Raw genomic sequence first — 24,483 nt, forward strand, 5'->3', positions numbered from 1 at the left:
ACGTAACACACTAGTCGATTGCCTTGCTTGCATGTTTTTCATGGACCTTGCATTGTTAAGTGACTGGAGATCGATCTTCATTGTCCCCTTTGCCAATATTCTTTGGAACTACCTGAACTAGCACCACGGTTTAATGCATTACTAATTTTCGTAGGAAGCGAAAAAACAGACTGGAGAAGTTGATCTTCAGGAATCTCTAGCCCGTTGAGACCATGGAAAAACCTTCAGAAGAAGCCATTTAACAAGGGCTCTTTAAAGCCATTTGACAAGGGATCCAAAAAGCCATTCGACAAGGGCTAAAAAGCCATTTAACAAGGGATCTTAGAACAAATGTAGAAAATGAAATTCTTAGCCATGACAGTGATAAGCTGCGGAAGTTTTGAACGAGATTCGACAAGCTTACTTTGTGTTGTGTATCAAAGATTATTATATAAGACTTTTGTTTTTCAGGAGAAAGCATTTCTACTCTACTAAGAAAAGAACTACAAGTCTCCGACAACTACTAAATAGGTTCGATTCGAAAGTCTGGTGAGAGCAATTCAAAAACATTAATTCTAGCTAGCTCATCCGGCTGGACATGATATGTTTAGCAGGTAGGAACTCTACGACTTGAGGAAGTTCTGATGATGGGAAATTAGAACGTGGTTATAAACTCATATATAATTACACAGAACAACTGATGAATTGTTCTATCATCTTTAGTCGACACCTACAAAGTCATACAAACAGTTTATTCTCGTAAAAGGGTCATCTCGTTTGGTTTTAGACTAAAGTTTAAGTAATTAATCATTTCGGAGGAAGTCCTAGGCCGGAACGGCACAAACACCAAATCATGCGCACGCATGGCTTGGGAGGCTAGGGTATCACAGCAAATGGAGGTTTTGCTTATTATGTGGTAAGTGATCTTCTTGGCTCAAGGATTTAATCCTTACTGAAGCCACAAGGAATTATCTTTAGAAAGACCGTTTGGTTGGCAGGAATGTCAAAATAGGAAAAAGATTTATTTTTCTTTCCATACCGATATGTAATGAAATATGTTTTGGTATTTTCATGTGAATGTTTAGAACATTACTAAAAATTAAATTTTGAAATTAATTTTTCATTCCTATTGTAGAGTTTGGTAAGTCATAAGAATGAAATATAAAATTATAATTTTCAATAACACTCTTTTACTAATTAAAGTACAAATATGACAACAACTTATAAAGAATATATTCCATTGGTGGAATATGAAATGGAATAACATGTTAGATTGTCAACCCTGTTACTAATTAAAGATTTATTTTCCTTTCCATATCGATATGGAATGGAATAACATGTTAGATTGCTCTGGAGGTTGGTTATTGGAAAGTACTGAGAAAAAGCTAATGATAATGACATGGGAATCACGTATAACTATAATCACCACACGGCTGTCTAGTTTTTCCACAAAGCGTGTGATAATCTGAAGAAAAAGAGTATAATTATCACTAGTTTCAAGGTCAGTTAGCAAAGAAGTTGTTCAGCATTGTGATAGATACCATCTATTCCAAAGCTTCTGATACCATCAATTCCTTTCTGTTGTCTCAATATTCTGATTCTGAAAGCATGCCTGAAACGACCGTTACCACTGTGTCCTCAGATTTGGGGTGTCTTGATGTTCCTCTAACCATACACAAAAAGAGATGGCGTTCGGCGTTTGTCACCATTTACTGCTCTAGAGCCTTCCAGTCATTCTTCCCGTCAGTATCAGACAACGGTTTCAAACTAGACCAAAAAACCCTCACTCAGCTTGTGAAGGATAAAAGTCTTGATCAGCTCCAGGAGTTCGGAGGGGTTGAAGGAGTAGCATCAGCTCTCAAAACTGATACAGCGCTTGGAGTTTGCGGTGATGCTGATGTTGCACACCGACTCGAAGCATTTGGTTCGAATACATACAAGACAGAGGCAACCAAAAGGTTCTTCCATTTTGTGTGGGAAGCATGCCAAGACCTCACAATTTTCATTCTTATAGGCTGTGCTGTACTTTCTCTTGCTTTTGGCATCGTGGAGCATGGATTAAGAGAAGGTTGGAGTGATGGTGGAAGCATATTTCTCGCAGTTATTCTGGTGATTTCAGTGTCTGCCATAAGCAATTACAGGCAGCACAGAGAGTTTGACAAATTGTCAAAAGTCGGTAGCAATCTCCAAATTGAAGCTGTGAGAAATGGCGAGAGACAACAGATTTCAATATTCGAAATTGTGGTTGGAGATGTCATTTGCTTAAAGAATGGAGATCAAGTTCCAGCTGATGGGTTGCTCTTGGAGGGATATTCATTGGAAGTAGACGAATCAAGCATGACAGGGGAGAGTGACCATGTCGAAATCAACCAAAGCCAGAACCCCTTCTTGTTTTCCGGCACCAAAGTGGTTGAGGGGTATGCACAGATGCTTGTCACTTCCGTCGGCATGAACACAACATGGGGCGAAATGATGAGCCAAATCAGCAGTTATGCAAGTGAACAGACACATTTACAAGCTCGCATCCATGGGCTAGCCTCATCAATAGGTATAGTTGGTTTGCTAGTAGCTTTGTCAAATCTCATAGTCTCAAAGATATACTACTTCACCGGAAATACCAAGGATAGACATGGCAAGAAGGAGTTCAATGGGAGCAGAACCAAAGTTAATCGCATAATAATGGCCGTGGTTGGGATGGTAGGAACTGCAGTTACAATTGTTGTGGCTGCAATTCCAGAAGGTTTACCAGTCGCCATGACGATAACTTTTTGTTATGCTATGAAGAGAATGATGGCTGAAAAAGCAATGGTTAGGAAACTCTCTGCTTGTGAGATTATGGGCTCTGCTACCACCATTTGCACTGACAAAACAGGAACTCTCACGATGAACCAGATGAAGGTGGCCAAGTTCTGGATAGGTGAAAAGCCCGTGGAAGAAGCCTACTCATCAATTTCATCCCGTCATCTTAGCTTGATTCAAGAAGGGGTTGCTATGAACACAACCGGCTGTGCTTCTAGGCACATTTCAGGATCTGGATTTGAATTTTCAGGCAGTCCTACTGAAAAAGCCATTCTTTCATGGGCATCTCTGGAGCTGCATATGGACATGGAGAGATTGAAAAACAATTCCGTCATTCAAGATGTTGAAGCCTTCAATTCACACAGGAAACGAAGTGGTATTTTGATCAAGAGGAAGATAGACAACACAATGCAAGTACATTGGAAAGGAGCTGCAGAGGTGATACTAGCAATGTGCACCAGTTACCACAATGCCTCTGGAGATATAAAAGATATGGATGATGATGCAAAGAAAATACTTGAGCATATTATTCAAGGTATGGCAGCTAGTAGCCTCCGATGCATTGCACTTGCACACAAAGAAGTATATGCGGAGGAGCAAGTGGATCCAGAACACAAGACTTTGCTAAAAGACAATGGCTTGACCCTATTAGGACTTGTGGGTCTTAAAGATCCATGTCGGCCAGGAGTGAAGAAAGCTGTTGAGGACTGTCAACATGCAGGGGTCAACATCAAAATGATCACAGGGGACAACATTTTTACTGCAAAATCGATAGCCACAGAATGTGGGATACTCAAGCCTGAGGAGGACAAGACCAGTGATGCTGTGATAGAGGGTGTGCAATTTCGGAGCTACACACCAGAAGAGAGTGCAGAAAGTAGACAATATCCGTGTCATGGCAAGGTCATCCCCTTCTGATAAGCTTCTTATGGTGCAATGCTTGAAGCAGAAAGGTCATGTAGTTGCAGTGACTGGTGATGGCACAAATGATGCTCCTGCATTGAAAGAAGCGGACGTAGGTCTCTCTATGGGGATGCAAGGCACTGAAGTTGCGAAAGATAGCTCAGACATTGTGATCATGGATGACGATTTTGCTTCAGTGGCCACAGTTTTGATGTGGGGAAGATGTGTGTACAATAACATCCAAAAGTTCATTCAATTCCAACTCACTGTCAATGTTGCAGCTCTTGTGATCAACTTTGTGGCAGCAGTTTCAGCAAGTAAGGTGCCCTTAACAGCAGTTCAATTATTGTGGGTGAACTTGATTATGGACACACTCGGTGCTCTGGCCCTTGCGACAGACAAACCCACAAAAGAACTCATGGAGAATCCACCTGTGAGAAGAACGGAGCCTCTCATCACCAACATCATGTGGAGGAACCTTTTACCTCAAGCTATGTACCAGATAGCAGTAGTATTGACCTTACGATTCAGGGGCAACACAATCTTTGGTGTAGATGATCAAGTACAAGATACCTTGATCTTTAACACGTTTGTGCTCTGCCAGGTCTTCAATGAATTCAACGCAAGGAAGCTTGAGAAGAAGAATGTTTTCAAGGGACTGCTCACCAACAAAATCTTTTTGGGGATCATTGCATTAATAATCGTTCTGCAGCTGGTGATGGTGGAACTTTTGAACAAATATGCAGATACGGAGAGGTTGAATTGGGGGCAATGGGGTGTATGTCTTGGAATTGCGGCCATCTCTTGGCCACTCGGTTGGGTTGTCAAGTGTCTACCTGTTCCAAAGAAACCTATCGTCAGCTATCTGGAGGTGAAGAAATATAAGAACGCCAGTTAAAACTTTGATGTGAAAGAAACACTGGGCTGGAAGCATCATGCATTGTTGGAGATAAGCTGTGGATATGTAGATTAGATATGTGGGATGTATCAAAATTTAAGCATTTGATTTGGCTATATTAGATATCGGTAGTGCAAGTGTTGAAATTCATTATAGAATATAAATCTGAGAATGCTTAGTAATCTGACAATGCAAACTTAATCAAGTGAATGTGGAAGAAACATAAATGCATAAGTTAACATTAACAGGTCCCATGAATCACTAACTAAGCTCATCCTCCATAATTCCATGGCCCCCCAAAAAAAAGTCAACATTGAATTTCATCTTCCATGGCAGATCATCACTCTGAAAAACACCCTACAAGAGCTGTGAGGACACTTCCTCGATCATTACATCAACTTCCCAGCAAGAGATACAACAAGGTTTGGCTGATTACATCCAAGCTTGCTCAATCACTAATGATCAACTTCCTCAGAAAACCAGGCTTTACATTTCACAGGGAATACATTATAGAACCCCTCCTGTGTTATTTTAAATACATTTCACGCTTCAAACTAAAGAAAGTGACTTCAAACTAAAGAAAGTGACTCAATAAACATAACACACATGTATGCAAAATTTCACATCATAAACTCACTATGTAATAGTTATAGGTGGAAAAGCTTACATATTTAGCAAAACAAACAAAAGGCAATACTCCAACTCTCAAGCAAAGTACCTGAATGCATAAACTGAAAACTGAGTCGGACATTCAATTGAAACAGAGAGACCAAAGATCTCCAGGCGTGGTGACCAAAAAAGATGATGAGAGTGAACTCAGTGAAGATGCCCAGTTGAAATTAGTGAAAGAAAAGATGGTAAATTCTTGAACTTTAATTTCTCTTTTTTCTTTTTCAAAGTTTGGTGATGGGAACAAATGAAGGTCGTTGGTCAGAGACTAGAACAGTGAAGGAGAGTTGCTACAGGTAGTCATCAGGTACTGACGCTGACGGCGCGAAAGAAATGACAACCAACAGAAAAGTCTCGCTGATTTGGCTTATACTCTCACCATTGGATTGTTGGAACGCTTCAGATTTGCCCAATTCGGATGACTTTCCCTTTTTATTTATTTTTGTTTTGTTAGTGCTTAATTTGTTTTACAAATCATCATTATCTTAAACCTGTCTCCTGAGTGAGTAAGACTAACAAAAATGGATCAGCTTCAAACTTTACATTGTTATGGAAGCGTATTCTGAGTGAGGATTATTATCATGTTGCTTCTGTAGCTCGAGATTCAGATTTTATGTTTTCTAGATGCAAATTTCTACTATTAATATAATAAATAAAACCAAGTGTGGGAGTGAGTCTCCCAGCTTTTAGCTAAGCTGGGTTTCAAATCTCTTTCAAAAAAAAAAAAAAAGAGTATTCGGGACTAATCAGTCAGTCTGTGGAAATAGATTCAAATTGTATTGACGCTATGAATAAATGTTGTTCAAGAAGGTATACACATAGTGCACCACCCATAAACGGTTTCTCGTACGTAATTAGTGGAACTAAATCTCACAAATTCAAATTAGATAAAGAAGTGTCAAATTGAGTAACGCATCGGCAATTCGTTACCCTCTTGATATATATGTGAAGATTGGAATTGCATTTGAGAAATTCAGTGAAGGATTACCCACTCCACCCTAAGCTGCGAAGGCACCATATGACTGATATGAGAAAAATGAAGAAATATCAAAATAAGTGAAGAATCTGTTGGAAATTTTATGATTTAAAATTAAAATGTATTTTATTTATTTCATTATTTATGTCGGGGGTTATTTTCATTTGTGTTTATTTCTCTATTTATAGTTTAACGGTTTTATGTTTTAAATATATGATTATTATTTAACCGTTATCTTGTTAATGAGGCTATTGATGGTATGGTAAGTGTGCCCTATATAAGGGTACGTGGCTAGAGTTGGAAGGCATATGGTGAGGCATGAAACATGTACATCTGTGGGAGTTTAGATTGTCAGATAATGAGAGTATACATGACGATATAATCCACCATAATGCAACCACTCTAACCAAATACCTCTACCAAAGATACTCTTACAAACTATACATATACATATTTTACTTATACACAGTTTTAAGTGCATGAGTGATTAAGGTTCAATGGGGCTTCTTAGTTGCATGTAGATACCTCTACTAGCAAGCTAGTTTTGCTACTTCACTAAGCATAAGTAACTCTCTCTTAGTAGGCCCACAAGCCATGGTGGGGCCCAATCGAGACATACACCTTGTAGCCCGATGTCCAAGCTACGCCTCGGTAGTCGGAAGCGGCCAATACCTCGCCGGAAAGCCACCTTTCCGGCCTTGCCAAGTTGCCTCCATAGTAGGCCTTTATGCACTAGAATAGTGCTGATTGCATTATTAAATATGTTGAGAGCATTTCTACTCTACTAAGAAAAAAACTAAGAGTCTCTGAAAATATGTTGAGAGCATTTCTAGGAGAAAGCATTTCTACTCTACTAAGAAAAAAACTAAAAGTCTCTGACATCTACTAAATAGGTTCAATTTGAAAATATGTTGAGAGCAATTCAAAAACATTCTAGCTAGCTCATCCGGGTGGACATGATATGTTAGCAGGTAGGAACTCTTGGACTTGTGGAAGTCCGGATGATGGAAAATTAATTACACAGAACAACTGATCAATTATACCATCATCTTTAGTTGACACCCAGCTACAAGGTCATATAAATGGTTTATTCTCGTAAAAGGGTTATCTCGTTTGGTTTTAAACTTCGGTTAAGTAATTAAACATTTCGGAGGAAGTCCTAGGCCGGAACGGCACAACCATCAAACCTTGCGCGCGTATGGGTTGGGAGGCTGCAAATGGAGGTTTTGCTTATTTGATAAGTAGTCTTCTTGGCTTAAGGATTTAATCCCTATTGAAGCCACAAGATAGCCTATTTGAAATAAGGAATCTGTAGAAAGACTTGTAAGGTATATTGTTCTCAAAAATGAACTCTAGGAGTGAGCCTCTTTGCCTCATCCTAAGAATTACCACACCGTTATATTGGAACACGAGTGAGTTTGAGAAGTTTCTAGTAAGGGTTAATGTTTCTCCTCGTCGTTGACTTCAAAGATTGTTCATGTGGCCATTTATGGACTAACATGTGAGAAACTCTAGAACAAAACAATAGACACCAACTCTGAAAGTGTTTAAGCAAAAATATGATTCGAGAATTGTAGAGAGAATTGTGTGTATTCTATTATTGATAATAGGAGCCCTTTATATAGGGATTTATAAAGTACATAATCTTGTCATACAAGGAAATAAAATCTGAATAATTAGGAAATCTAGAACCTTCTCCCCTATTACAACTCTAGAACTAAACCCTAGTTTGAAGAGGCACACTCAATGTCGATATTCTTCAACACTCCCCCTTGTGCCGCTCAAACTTGGTAGGGACGCTTTGATCGTTGCCTTGTTAAAAACGTTGCCAGGTAACAAAAACCCTGTGGGACAAAAATAACCCTGGTCGAAGGACAAAAAGAGCACAACACGTCATTTACTCTTCGAGATCTATCATGTAGACATCATTCCACCCCCTAATGTCGACATCTCCCCCTGATTGCTACAATCATTGGAGTTCGGATAATTTTCTCAATCCAAGGCTCTTCACATGTTTCTCGAAGGTGGATTTAGGTATCGACTTAGTGAATAAGTTCGCTACATTATCCTCTGATCGGATTTGATTCACTTCAATCTCTAGAAGTGATTAATGTTGTTGCTGATTGTAAAAAAAACTTAGGCGATATATGCTTGGTGTTGTTGCCCTTGATGAAACCTAATTTCATTTGCTCAATTCATAAATGCATGTACGTTCATTTATGGTAGACTTCAAACCACAAGCTCCTCGAATATGTCTAATTACAGACCTTAGCCATATGCATTCACGCACGGCTTTATGTAGAGCAATAATCTCTGCATGATTTGAGGAAGTAGCAACAAGGGTCTACTTTGTAGACCTCCAAGATATCGCGGTGCTTCCCATGGTAAAGACATAACCGGTCTGGGAATGAAATTTGCGAGGGTCCGAGAGATACCCTACATCAGCAAAATCCATCAAAACATCATCATCGTTTTGATGTAAGGGAGGAGGATGGGTGGCCGGCGGTTTTTGCCGATCACAACGTCTTGGACGGTGCCACTTGAGCTAATGAGATATGTTCTCATTCTTCCGTCATTCTTTTCTCTCTGCAGGGATAGAACAAGCCCATATCTATCGTACATTTTAAGTAACAAAAAATTGTCTTTATACCAGTCCAATGGTGTTACGTTGGCACAGGGCTATATCTAGCCAACAAGTTCGTAACAAATGAGGCGTCCGGTTGTATTGTGTTAAGTACAATAATGCGCCTATTGCACTTAGGTAAGACATTTATGCCAATTAACACGTCTTCGTCATCATCCCTGGGACGAAACTTATCCCTCTTAGAGCCAAGACTACGGACGACCATGGGAGTGCATCTTTGACTTTATCAAAATGCAAAGCATTTATTGACATGGTATACAAGTTCTAAATTTAGACAAAATCGTGTTCTCCCTAGGTCCTTCATCTCAAACTCGGATTTCAGGTATTCAGCGGTGTCCCTCAAGGGTTCCAATTATATTTATCAACATAAATCGTGACAATTGCAAATCCAGAACTTGTCATGAAAACGCAGGGGCATAGTTCATCATATTCCTTCCCAATCAAGTAGTCACTTTAGTGAGTGTTTCAACCTCATTGCAAACACGTTCTGTGGTCTAGAACCACTTGACTTGGGTAAATGAAGTTCTCAAGGACTTTCATTATATTCCGTATCTAGATCCCCATAGAGATATGTAGTGACCACATTCGTAAGCTACATGTTCAGTTATTCGGAAACTACCAAACTGACAAGGTAGTGGAGTGCAATGACATCCATTATGAGAGAATATGTCTTCTTGCAGTCGATTCCAGGGCGTTTTGTGAGAAGCCTTGCCCCATAAGGCGAGATTACCATCTCTTTTTCTCATCATGCTATCTAACGAAGACTTATTAATGTCAACAGGTTTTATGTTAAGAGGTGTTGGCATCTTAGGCCCGAAATCCTTCCTCTTCGTTAGTGAATCAAATTCAACCTGGATCGCATCTTTCCATTTAGGCCAATTTTCTCTACATTGGCATTCTTCAACGGAGTAAGGTTCGATGTCATTGGTCTCAATAAGTCCACGTCCTCATGTACACTAGTGTAGTTCATAGAGATCTCTATATTCTTAGGAATTGGTTCTAATATTGAGGCGTCCCCCAACAATGTCTTTTGGACATAACCACAATCCATTATATTCTCATGAGACGGATTTTGAGTATCAATGATCAATGGATCAAGTTGTGCAAACTCCTTCTCTTCCTATGACGAGAATCCATTGAACCTATGGGTCTCCTACGCTCTCTAGCGGAACCCATGGCCTATGACGCCATTATGCCACCTTTGTGGCGTCACCACACCACCATCCATGGTAGTGGTGCCGTATCCATCTCCTCTGGGTGGCACTATGTCCTCTTGTGGGGACATCAATCTATGCAGACATGTTTGCAACAGGTATATGTGATCTCGTGACTTTTAGGGGATCAAGATGAGACATAGTGGGGACAGACCACGACAATTCCTGTCGTTCCTGTTGAACAATCATAGGGTGGTGCTATTTACACACTCATTTATATATATATATATATATATATATATATATATATATATATAGGGTGGTGCTATTTACACACTCATTTTCTCTATTCACACACTTCTTTATTTTTCTATTACTTTAATTTAATTCTTTTTTGTAAATGACCCTAACTACCCTCACTTGTAATTCTGTTTTTTTCTTTTTCTTTTATCTATTTGGCAAGTCAATCATGAATCAAACATCATGCAATAAATCAATTTTCTTTTACCTATAAATAAAGGAAAAATAATACGTTCATTAAGCGGAATAACCTGTATTATTAGACGAGGAATATGCTTCCTAGGTAATTAGGTTCGTGCAACTGAATCAAAATTGCAAAGATTATCCTCATACAAGTAGGTGGGGTAAGACGCATTGTCTCGGGTTCCAGTCTTGCACCTAGCTTACTAGAGTTTCGCATCTCTTATAGATTGGCCATAAACCATTTTCAAACACAGTCTGCGAATTTGAGAAGTTTTTAGGTACAAAATAAAAATAAAAATTGGAGTATAGTTCAAAATGAATTGTTTGATAAGACTAACCTGAGGGGCTAGACAAATGTAGACACACGCATAATCAATGGTATGAACTCTTAATATAATGAATTTTAGATAACTGTATTGAAAGAACACTCACCCATAAATAATAAGAATGTATTATGCAAGGTTGAGGAAAAACTTTGCAATTTAGATTCAGTTGGTTGAACGTAATTACCTAGAAGCATATTCCTTGTCTAATAATACATGTCATTCCACTTAATGAACGTATTATTTTTCCTTCATTTATAGGTAAATTTTTTTTTTGATTTATTGTTTTGATTTATTATATAATGATGTATTGATATTTGATTCATGATTGACTTGACAAATAGAAAAAAGAAAAAAGCAGAAAAAATCATAATTGCAAGGGAGGGTAGTTAGTGTAATTTGTAAAAAAGAATTGAATTAAAGTAATAGAAAAATAGAAGAGGTGTGCGAATAGAGAAAATTGGTGTATGAATAGAGAAAATGGGTGTGTGAATAGCACCACTATATATATATATATATATATATATATATATATATGCATTCGTTGCAATGACTCATGTTGATGCGTTGTGGCAGCGCAATTGGCACATAAACCGCACACTCAAATATGCATAAATACGAGATATTAGACTTGAACCCAGTCACTAGCTGTAACGCAAATAAAAGTTCAATGGCTGCTATGAGTCGTAGACGAATTAGCATAGCTGCATGCGATAATGGTGCGCATTACCAAAGTCCAAGCTACCATCGTAGTCTTTTGATGGTGGCTTTTTCGCGAGACCAATTGGGTGTGTACATGAGAATATGATACTTGATATCAATACCTAATGATATGCAATAGTCATCGAAAATTTTTGATGTAAACTCTCTAGCATTATCAAGTCAAATTGATTGAATGAGATGATCTGGGTAGTGAGCCCGTAACCATATGTTCTGGGTTAGGAGTTCATCATAAGCAACATTACGAGTGGATGATAACGCGACACGTGACTAGCGTGTTTGCACATTAACCAACACCATAAAACATCTAAGCAGTCCGCAAGTTGGTTGAATCGATCCACAAAATCCCCTTGGATTCTATATAAGAATGGAATTATTTCTTTAGTGTCCTTTGCATAGGATGGTCTTGATCCTAAAAAAAACAGGCTTTATAGAATGAAAGGTTGGCCTTATAATCAACCAATGAAGGCTTTGGTTGAGCCACAATGTCACAATTTACTTTGAGAAGTATAGAGAGGAGCTAAGTCTCCATACATAGCGTCAAAACCATGATTTTTCCGCAGGGGGATCACGGCGCCGGCGTTGGCGGGCCGGTGGTGCATGGCGGCTGCACCCCAAGGCGCGGCGGCAGTGCAATGCTCTCTTTGAATCAACTTTTGATTCTCACTTCTCTTCGTTCTGAAGAAGAGATGTCCGTGTGAAGTCTTTAGTATCACGGATCATCATATCATGAACTGAGTGTCCCAAACGGTCATGCCAAAGCCTATATGTATCAGAATCCCATAAGTCATCTCTCATGACATGGTTGGATTCAATGACTCGAATAGTGGTTGCACACAACCCACTAGAGCGACACATAAGTTTCTCTAATACTCGTTTATGTCTGTAGTCATTAGAGGTGATGCAAAAGAACTCTTGTCCATTCTCACAATGTGTTTCCACATGAAAACTATTGGCTTTTATATCTTTCAAATAAAGTTCGAATTAAGGTATATCCAAGACATTAAGTAAAAGAATCGACACTTTATAAATAGCCAATGATTACATCAAAGTTTCTTAACCAAAGTCTAATCCAAAATAAAAATCAAACTTAGACAAATCGTAGTTACTCAATCCGTTTCATAACTCCAATCAAATATTACCAGGGAAGTAGAGAGAAATGTTGGTGGAGCGAGGCTCTCTTAAGTACCACTAATCTCAATCACTTTCCTAGACATCATACTTCATTGGATGCGCCACTTGAGAAAGAGTTAATACAAAATTGCCATTACATAATTCTTGGAAAAATAAAAAACTATTCGAAATAAAAATCTGCTGCATTTTGTCTTCATCTCCATATTTAAAGTCTTTTTGAACTCAATGTCTTGATCACCATTGATCAAGTATTCCATAAAACATAATGTAGAGGATGCTCTCTTGATTGAGGCGTATTGACGCAATATAAATGGTCCCTAGGACCATTGGCATTGGAATAGTGTTAGCATGGCCAAAAGTGGTGCCATGGTGTCCAACCCCCAACCTTCAACGTCATGACTCCTTTGGTCATGTATTTACCAACTTTGGCGATTACCTTCATGAGCATGTTGATCATATCATCCATGGCGACTTCTTCTAGCCATTGAACGATGCTCATGGTAGCCATCTTGAGGCCTACCATATTTTCCATTCACAAAGTTCATGGCTGTGCCTTTCAACACATGCCATAGCTCCAATTAGCTTATGAAAATTTGTGATCCGTCTTGCATTTACATGATTCCGGAATAAATCAGAGGACCTCATAGCATAGACAGGGAAGGTATTGATTTCTCAATCAATTGTTCTTCTGTAATAGTTTTTCACAGGCATGCATCAATATCTGATGCAGAGAGCTTCCGAACAATATTCCATAACTTTGTCAAAGTTAGAGAAGCAGAGATAATTCTATCATGCTTCTAAGTTCGGAAAATTGTGAATGTTGTTAAAACATTCACGAAGCACTACCCAAAGGTTTCTAGTGCTATCCTCATTCATGTACTCAAACTGGAGTGCCATCTCTATGTGGCGCTTCATCAGGGTAAGTACCCTGAAATTATCTATCTCAGTTTGTGAGTCTTGAGCGGTTCCTTTAGAACAATGCTCTTGGATTGTAGGCAATAAATATCTCGTGCCCATAGAATCCAATGGAGTAAAATTGAGCTCGTTCAAGTTTGACATCCTGAAAAAAGGTGAAACAAGAACAAATTAGTTTTGGAGTCAATGCTTCCACGAAAACTAATATAAATAAGATTTCTGAGCCATGCTACCAAGATATTGATTTCCAAGAATATTTGGATTAGACAGAAACAATGATGTTTAATATGGTCACAATTTGACGCTTGCGGATGCTCTTAGTTCATTGATTATGAACGCTCTTAGTTAGAATATTATGAACACTCTTAGTTCATTGATTACGAACGCTCTTAGTTCGTTTAGTGTGAATCCTCAAATTCCGCTTAAATAATCGAACCCATGTTCGTATATTGCAAATCTTGCAGCAAATAAAGAAATTTAAAAGACAAGAAAGCAGAAACTTTAATCATAAAAACTTACTTGATGATTAGGGTCTTAAGAACATGCGCGTGTTGATGCAGGTGTGTTGGAACAGCAACAGCAACGATTGGCAGCAGTAAGAGGCAGCGGCAGCAGCAAGAGGGGCAGTAACAGTAGTAGTGGGTGACAGCAGCAGCAGGGACAATGTGCAGCAGCAGCAGGCAACAGCTGCGGGGCAAGCAGCAGCGTGCGCGTGAAGCAGGCAGGACGGTTGAGGAAGGCAAGCGTTCGGGTTGCTGTGGGGAAAACTGTGCGCGCGGAGGGCAGGCTGCAGGACTGCGGGTTCCAGGAGAGCAGACACTAGCGTGGGTCAGCAGGTGGTGCGCAGGGGCTGCGGGGGCAGCAGGCACGCGGGTGTGCAGTCGGGGAGCAACGAGCACAGGGGCCGTTAGGAGCTGCGGGGGCAGCGAGCACAGGGCTGGGTAGTTAGCTCGTCTAGGGCTTGCGGCAGTTTTGGTGAGGAGGGTTTTGTTTTTCTTTTCTTTTTCTTTTAGGCTAGGGTTAGGGCTCGTGTTGATAACGTGTTTAAGGAAAAATATGATTCAAGAATGGTGTGTATTCTATTATTGATAATAGGAGCCCTTTATATAGATATTTACAAAGTACATAATCTTGTCATACAAGGAAATAGAATCCGAATAATTAGGAAATCTAGAACCTTCTCTCCTATTACAACTCTAGAACTAAACCCTAGTTTGAAGAGGCACACTCAATGTCGATATCCTTCAACAGAAAGATTATTATTTTCAATACAAGTATTGCACCTATTTCATGTAGGACGAGAATGGGCCTGGTTTAGCCAGAAAACCATGAAAGCAAAGAAGCGGCGTAGAATCAAGAAGAGTGATTGGAAAATAGATAACTCGCGCTTAATGAGATTATTAGCCGCTAGAATATTCAAGAAGATTTGGTTTTGGACCTTTCGAGTTAATCGTACAAAAAGTCAGGTTTTGATTGAGAATCAGATTTGATCAACTTTTGGCCAAAATGTCCATTTGAGACGCATAATACCTTTCCAGAATGGGAACGACGAGATCTTCAAGACTCACTTTAGTGAGGCCTAACCGATTTTGGCCAAAATCTGTCGTTTTAATTATCTGATTCGGGATTTAATATTTTTAGGCTAGTTTTACATTTGTTTTAGAATTCTTTTATTTTAGCTTTTTAGTTTCCTTTTTATTTGGATTCTTTAGAATTTCTTGTTAGAATATGATTTAGGGTTTTGGATGCCTATATAAGCACCATTATATATGCTTTGTACTAGAATCAGTTTATCATATCAAATTTAATAAAATTTAGAGATTTTTCTCTATTTCTCTGGTGGACTCCAGAACTATGTCTTTTAGGGTTTATCGCTTATAAACCCCGTTACTTCCTACTGCGTCAGGTGGTATTAGAGCAGGTCTTTCCTGTCTCTCTTATTTACCTCGATTATCCATGGGTGACGAACGTACTACCCTAGTTACAAGAGCAGATTTGGATGCCCTTACCGCTCAAATGGTTGCTCAGATGACCGCTGCCGTGAACGCTCAAATGGCAGCCATGAACGCTCAAATGGCAAAATTTTGTGGGCTGTTGGAAGGAAGGAACAACAACATCAATTGTAACGGAGGCGGGGAAGGACAACATGTTAGGGCTCCACATGGTGGTGGAGGTGATGTTGATCATGATTCCCAAGATTGATATTCCTTACTTTTCTGGTCACATGAGCGTGGAGGATTTTTTGGATTGGCAGGTTGAAGTGGATACATTCTTTGAGATCATGGAGGTTCCAAAACACAAGCAAGCTAAGATGGTTTCTCGGAAGCTAAAAAAAGATGCTGCTTATTGGTGGGATCAATTGCAGAGTTCTCGTCAGAGGCAAGGAAAAGAACGTGTTCAAACATGGAGGAAGATGAAAGGTCTTCTTAACAAAAAATTTTTGCCTAGAGATTTTTCGATCAAGAATTACCCTCCTAAGGTTTTTAAGAAGAAGTTAAAGTCCAAAGAGTTTTGTTTACCTGTTGAGATTAATAGTTTATCTGAAGAAAAGTCAAAAGAATTTCTAATGGAAGATGCTCCACAATAAATCATCCGTCATGACCAAGAAGAGGTTAAAGATGAAATTGTTCATGTAGACATGGTTATTAATAATGAAGAATTCTTGGAGCCTAAAATAAATCACTCAGAACCAGATATCATTCAAGAATGCAACCTTGAGAGTCGAGACGAGTCTACTAAGGTTGCATATGAGAGCCAAAATGCATATGACAAACTCATCTTTGGCATTGGGTTCATGATTGTGCCATCAAAATTTTTAGAGGATCAGGGCAATAATCTACAGGTTCAATTGTCTAATTTTTTTCTCAAGTCTTTTATCTACCTATTCTTGTTCTTTATTCAAGAGGAACTCGAGGGCAAGTTCTTTCATAGTGGAAGAGAATGATGTAGGACGAGAATGGGCCTGGTTTAGCCAGAAAACCATAAAAGTAAAGAAGCGGAGTAGAATCAAGAAGAGTGATTGGAAAATAGGTAACTCACGCGTAATGAGATTATTAGCCGTTGGAATATTCAAGAAGATTTGGTTTTGGACCTTTTGAGTTACTCGTACAAAAAGTTAGGTTTTGATTAATTGAGAACCAGATTTGATCAACTTTTGGCCAGAATGTCCATTTGAGACGCATGATACCTTTCCAGAATAGGAACGACGAGATCTTCAAAGTCCACTTTAGTGAGGCAGCCAAACGGATTTAGGCCAAAATATGTCGTTTTAATTATCCGATTCTGGATTTAATATTTTTAGGCTAGTTTTACATTTTTTTTAGAATTCTTTTATTTTAGGTTTTTATTTTCGTTTTTAATTTGGATTCTTTAGAATTTCTTGTTAGAATATGATTTAGGGTTTTGGATGCCTATATAAGCACCATTATATATGCTTTGTACTAGAATCAGTTTATCATATCAAAGACATAGTTCTGGAGTCCACCAGAGAAATAGAGAAAAATCTATTTTATTAAATTTGATATGATAAACTGATTCTAGTACAAAGCATATATAATGGTGCTTATATAGGCATCCAAAACCCTAAATCATATTCTAACAAGAAATTCTAAGAATCCAAATTAAAAAGGAAACTAAAAACCTAAAATAAAAGAATTCTAAAACAAATGTAAAACTAGCCTAAAGATATTAAATCCCGAATCGGATAATTAAAACGATGTTTTAGAGAAATGGGAATTGAGAGAAAATCGCTGTGTATTCTCATTGATAATAGGTTTATATAGAGGATTACAAGGCATAGAGTCCGAATCACACAAGAAAATATAATCTCTAGATTCTTCTAAACTAAATCATATTACCACTAGGTCAAGTAACCTAGAGTTTGGGCCAAACACAAATTAGGGTTTTACTAGAACACTCCCCCTTGTGTTGCCCAAATGCGGTGCTTCTCTCGTTGCCTCGTTAAAAACCTTGTCGAGTAACAAAAAGCCAGTGGGACAAAAATAACCTTGGTCGAAGGGGAAAAAGAGCACAACACACCCTTCACGTTTCGAGGTGAACATCTAGACATCTCCCCCTGATGTATGTGTCTCCCTTTGATGACTATAATCATGGGAGTTCAGATAATTTCCGCAATCCAATTCTTGCCACATGTTTCTCGAACGTGGATTTGGGCAATGACTTAGTAAACAAGTCTGCCACGTTGCCCTCAGATCGAACCTGGTTCACTTTGATCTTGAGGAGCTTCTGTTGTTGCTGATTGTAGAAGAATTTGGGCAATATATGCTTGGTATTGTCACTTTTGATATAGCCTTGCTTTATTTGTTCAATGCAAGCAGCATTATCCTTATAGATGCTTGTTAGCTCATCTGTTGTAGACTTCAGACCATAATTGATTCGAACATGCATAACTATGGATCGAAGCCATATACATTCACGAACTGCTTCGTGAAGAGCAATAATCTCTCCATAATTCGAAGAGGTAGCGACTAAGGTCTGCTTTGCAGACCTCCAAGATATCACTGTTGTTCCCATGTTGAAAACATAACCAGTTTGGGAGCGACCTTTGTGTGGGTCAGAGAGGTACCCAACATCAGCAAAACCTTTCAAAACACTTATATCGTTTTGGGATGGGGAGACGGGACGTAGTCCACCATTTATGGCGTCCCTGGCACTTGATGGGTCCGAATCCATCTTCTCTCTATAGGGATAGAACAAGCCCATATCAATCGTACCACTTACGTATCGAAAGAATATCTTTAACACCAGTCCAATGGCTTTGTGTTGGCGTAGAGCTATATCTAGCTAGCAAGTTCACAACGAATGAGATGTCCGATCTTATGCATTGCGCTAAATACAATAATGTGCCTATTGCACTTAGGTATGGCACCTCTGCCTCTAGCACTTCTTCATAGTCATCTTTTGGACGGAATGGATCCTTCTTTGGATCAAGACTACGGACGACCATTGGGGTGCTTGAAGGCTTAATCTTGTCAATGTTGAAACACCTAAGCATCTTTTGGGTATAAGCTGATTGATGAATCAGGATACCATCTCTACGGTGCTCAAGTTCCAAACCGAGTCAAAGCCGTGTTTTTCCAAGATCTTTCATCTCAAACTCGGATTTCAAGTGTTCAGCGGTTTCCCTTAGCTCTGTAAGGGTGACAATTATATTCATGTCATCGACATAAACCACTACTATTGCAAATCCAGAACTTGTCCTTTTTATGAACACACATGGGCATAGTTTATTGTTGACATATCCCTTACCAGTCAATTAGTCACCTAGACGGTTATACCACATCCTTCCGGATTGTTTCAATCCATATAGTAAGCGTTTCAATCTAATTGCAAACGCGCTCCATGGCTTAGAGCCTCTTGATTTGGGTAACTGAAGTCCATATGGGACCTTCATGTATATTTCTGTATCTAGATCCCCATATAGATACACAGTAACCACATCCATAAGCAGCATGTTCAGTTTTTTAGAAACTACCAAACTGACAAGGTAGCGGAACGTTATTACGTCCAATATGGGAGAATAGGTCTCCTCGTAGTCGATTCCAGGGCGTTGTGAGAAGCCTTGTGCCACAAGGCAAGCTTTATACTTTACAATCTTGTTTCTCTCATTACGCTTTCTAACGAATAACCATTTGTGACCAACTGGTTTGGTGTTGGGCGGTATTGGCACAACTGGTCCAAATACCTTTCTTTTCGCTAGCGAATCAAGTTCTGCCTGGATAACGTCTTTCTATTTTGGCCAATCAGCTCTACGTTGGCATTCATCAATGGACCGTGGTTTGATATCATGGGTCTCAATAATCTCACGCGCGACTGAATACGCAAATACATCATCAATGATAATGAAGCTTCTTTCCCACGGCTCATGTACACTAGTGTAATTCACAGAGATCTCTACGTTCTCAGGGATAGGTTCTGACATTGAGGCTTCCCCCAATGATGTCTCTTGAATATAACCATAATCCTGAACATTCTCATGGCTCGGATTTTGAGTATCGATGATCAAAGGATTTCTTTGTGCCTTATTCGCTCTCTTTCTAGGGCGAGTATCCTTCTAACCAATCGGTCTACCGGGCTTCCTTGTGGGACCCATGGCTGTAGACGCTACATCATTTCCATACTGGGCAATACCGCCATCTCCTGGTGTCACAGAAGTAGCGCGATGTCCAGTATTCGAGACATTGATCCTTGCAGGCACGTTTGCAGCAGGTATGTGTGATCTCGTCACTTTGGCAACATCAGAAAACTCATCAGGTAGAGTATCTGCTATGTTCTGGAGCTCGATTATTCGTTGTACTTCAAGTTCGGACTATACGATACGGGGATCGAGATGAGACATAGTGGGGACAGACCACGACAATTCCTGTCTTTCCTGTTGAACATCTGTGTTCTTATCTCCCCCTAACGATGGGAAGACTGTCTCATTAAAGTGACAATCCGTAAATCTAGAGGTAAAGAGATCGCATGTCAAGGGTTCAAGGTAGCGAACGATAGTTGGAGATTCATAGCCAACATAGATGCCCATTCGTTGTTGTGGACCCATCTTGGTACGATGTGGTGGCGTAATAGGCACATAAATAGCACACCCAAAAATGCGTAAGTGCGAGATATCAGGCTCGTACCCAGTCATTAGCTGTAACGCAGAGTAAGATCGGGTTACAGTGGGTCGTAGACGAATTAGCGTCGCTGCATGCAATATTGCATATCCCCCAGCAGAAACAGGGAGATTGGTACGCATAACAAATGTCCTTGCTATCATTTGTAGTTGTTTTATAGCAGCTTCTGCGAGACCATTTTGGGTATGAATATGGGGAACTGGATGCTCTACATCAATCCCCAGTGACATGCAATAGTCATCGAACATTTTTGATGTAAACTCCCCAGCATTATCAAGTCGAATTGACTTAATAGGATGGTCAGGGTAGTGAGCCCGTAGACGGATAATCTGGGCGAGGAGTTTAGCATAAGTAGCATTTCTAGTGGACAACAGCGTGACATGTGACCAGCATGTCGACGTATCAATCAATACCATAAAGTATTTTAAAGGTCAGCATGATGGTTGAATCGATCCACAGATATCCCTTGGATTCTCTATAAGAACGGAATGAGTGTTTTAGGATCCTTTGTGTAGGACGGTCTCGGTCCTAATTTCCCTAAGGAACAAGCTTTCCAAAATGAGCGAGAGGCCTTAGAGGTAACCAATGAGGATTTTGGTTGGGCCTGAGCGTCTGTAGCGCTATTAGAAGCAAAGTGTGTGACTACATCTCCCATCATGGTGTTGGAGCCATAGGAATTAGGATGTATGGTGACATGGCCATTGGGATGAACAACCATGGCGTCATGCTCATGGTTGGCGCCATTTATGGCGTCATCACAAAGGACTTGGGCGACCCTATGGCGTCCCAAGACAGCTGCAGCGCCAGATGCTGCGGGGGCTGTTGTCTTACTAAGTCCTGGAATCAATTTTCGATTCTTGCTTCTTCTCACTTTGAAGAATGGATATCTGTGTGAAGTCTTTAGTATATGAAGCATCATATCACGACCAAGATGTCCTAGTCGGACATACCAAAGCTAGTATGTGTCAGAATCCAAGAGATCTTTTCTTATTACATCATTGAATTCAATTGGTCGAATTGTAGTGACATAAAGTCCACTAGATTGACACATAAGCTTCTCTAAGATGCGCTTTCGTCCGTAATCATTAGAGGTAGTGCAAAGGAACTCTTTTTCGTTTTCATTATGCATTTCGGCATGGAATCCGTTGGCTCTTATATCTTTAAAGCTTAATAAGGTTCGATTTGGCTTAGGAGCATAGAGAGCTTATGCGACTTTGATCAAGGTGCCATTTGGCAATAGGAATTGGGCCATTCCATGTCCTTGAACTAAACCTGATGGCCCAGCCATCGTAGTCACAGAGGAATATGTAGGCAACATCTCCAAGAATAATTGCCTATGTCGTAGAATGGTGTGCGTAGTCGCACTATTCGCAAGACATTGTAGTTCATCCATTCCTAAAAGAAAAGCTCGTAATTAAAAGGAGTCATAAAGAAAAGAACTCGACTTTTATTAATAAGCCAAACAGAATTACATCATTGTTTCTTTTGACCAAAGAAAATCTAATCCAATAAACGAGCTAATGCAAAACAATGGTTGTCGTCTAACTCCTTTCAATAATTCCAATGCAAATGTGACCAGGTGAGTAGAGAGATGTCGGTGGAGCAAGGCTCGCTTAAGTACCACTTATCTTAAAACCTTCCTAGACATCACACTTACATTGAGTACGCCTACTTTGAAGAAAGACTAATACCATTGGCATCTACTACAAAAATAATATGGCAATTGCCTACATCTCTTGGAAAATAAAAAGTCTTAATCAAAATCGCCAGTTTCTGGGTCTTGATTCTTGAAGTCTTCCACCCTTAGATTGAGATCGCCATCTTGATCTTCTTGTTCCATGTAGTTTGCCTCCCTTGCTTCGCGATACCTCCTGTATGCGTCTGCAACATTTTGGGATGCTTTACATGCTTTGGCCCAATGTCCAATTGATCCACATCTGAGACAAGCATCTTTATGGTCAGGTTCAGTTGATCGAGGTGCTTTGGGAGCACTTTGAGGACGATTATTGCCTCATACCGGAGGCTTGGCCGCTCTCTCTCTTCATACGTTTTCCTCCACGTTTCCGTTTATGCCTATCTTGTCGGTTTCCTTCCTCTTTGGGGCCAGAAAATGGACCAGAACGTCCAGAATTATACCTATATGTTTAGGGTTTCACTCCTTGCGTCCTCCTTTGGAGGTGCAACTATAATTAGACTCCGGAATTGACTTGGCTCCCACGGGTCTAGAGTTATAGTTCTTCACAAGTATGTTGTCGTGCTTTTCAGCTACGTTCATGGCACCAATTAGCTCATGAAATCTTGTGATGCATCTAGCATTGACATCAATCCGATAGTTTTTTGCTACCATCAATGCAGAGATGGGGAAGGTGGAGAGAGTTTTCTCGATCAACATTGTATCAGTGATTTTCTGTCCACAGAATTCCATCAAAGACTTGATACGAAGTGCTTCTGAATTGTAGTCAAGTACAGACTTGAAATCACAGAAGCAGAGGCTATGCCATCTCACTTCTAAGTCTGGAAGCAGGGAATCACGGATGTTGCCAAAACGCTGCTCAAGTTCTACCCATAGTTTTCTTGGGTTCATTAAGGTACTCATTTTGGAGCATATCATTCATGTGCCTTGTCATAAGAATGATGGCTTTTGCTTCATTAGCCTCTCTCGTAGCTCTATTTGCTTCAAACGCAGCAGCTTGTTGAGGAGTAAGCACGTCCTGACTTGGCTCTTGGATCGTACTCAGGATCCCATCAGCCTTAAGATGTTGGCGCACATCATGGACCCACTTGTGGTATCCTGCGCCTGTTGTCTCTAGTGGAGCGAAGCTCAACTTGTTCAGGTTACTCATCCTGAAAAACAACAAGAAAATAGGGTTAGTTTCGGAGCGAAAAAAGGCTACCACGAAAAACTATTAAATTTCTGAGCGTAGTCGCTTCTAAGAAATTAGGGATTTTCTGAGCGTAGTCGCTTCCGAGAAAATCCGATTCCAAGAGGGGTTTTGGATTAGATCGAAACAATGAAGTATGTGGTCGATCATTTTTCTTCTCAACAAACTCTAAGTTTGGAGGACTCTACAAGCTCTAAGCTTGGAGCGACCATGAACCCCCACAGTTCGGCTATTTGGTCTCCCCTATGAAGAAGAAAGGGGGGTAGAAGAAAGGAGGTTGCAAGTCCCCGAGAAGAAGAAGAGAAAAGAATAAAAACTTCCAAAAACGTGAACTTTTAGAAAAGTTTACCTCTTAGGATTGCATAATGTATTTGGTCCTTGTCATAGGATTTGGAGACGAGATTCAGTCCTAGTGCAAGCGAGCAAACTTGTAGGATTGCGGTGTGGTCGCTGAGTCGCGGGGTCGCAGGTTCGCAGAGTGGCGAGGCAGCAGGTCCGCAGAGTCGCGAGGGCACGGGTTTGCGGAGTCGCAAATTCGCGAGGTCTCAATGATGCTGCGGAGATGCCGCGGGACCGCGAGGATGCTGTGGAGATGCCGCGAGCGTGCGCACACTCGCGGGGAAAGTAGAGTGTTCGCAGAGGCAGAAGGCAAGGAAGGCTTGTGGATGCTACAGGGGCAGCGAGCCTAACCTGGTACGGTTAGCGTTGAGTTGCAATGCAGGGGCTGCAGGGGCAGTGGTAGCACCAGCGAGGCTAATCCAGTGAAATTTTTTTTTTTTTCTTTTTCCGGCTTTTAGGGTTTTGGTTTTTAAAGTTAGGGTTAGGGCTTGTGCTGATAATGTGTTTTAGAGAAACGGAAATTGAGAGAAAATCGTTGTGTATTCTCATTGATAATAGGGGCCTCTTTATATAGAGGATTACAAGACATAGAGTCTAAATCATACAAGGAAAGATAATCTCTAGATTCTTCTAAATTAAACCCTATTACCACTAGGTCAAGTAACCTAGAGTTTGGGCCAAACACAAATTAGGTTTTTACTAGAACAAACGACATATTTTGGCCTAAATCCGTTAGGCCTCACTAAAGTGAGTCTTGAAGATCTCGTCGTTCCCATTATGGAAAAGTATCATGCATCTCAAATGGACATTCTGGCCAAAAGTTGATCAAATCTAATTCTCAATCAAAACCTGACTTTTTGTATGAGTAATTCGAAAGGTCCAAAACCAAATCTTCTTGAATATTCCAGCGGCTAATAATCTCATTACGCGTGAGTTATCTATTTTCCAAAATCACTCTTCTTGATTCTACGCCGCTTCTTTGCTTTTATAATTTTCTAGCTAAACCAGGTTCATTCTCGTCCTACATCAT

At 40.0% G+C, this 24,483-nt stretch overlaps 1 pseudogene; it reads left to right on the forward strand.

Annotated features, from left to right (window-relative positions):
• The first annotated feature begins 1,329 nt into the window (after window positions 1-1,329).
• Window positions 1,330-4,959, forward strand: LOC112196044 (annotated as a pseudogene).
• The last annotated feature ends 19,524 nt before the right edge of the window (window positions 4,960-24,483 follow it).

The sequence above is a fragment of the Rosa chinensis genome, chromosome 4 (genome assembly GCF_002994745.2).
Source record: "Rosa chinensis cultivar Old Blush chromosome 4, RchiOBHm-V2, whole genome shotgun sequence".
Classification (NCBI taxonomy): Eukaryota; Viridiplantae; Streptophyta; class Magnoliopsida; order Rosales; family Rosaceae; genus Rosa; species Rosa chinensis.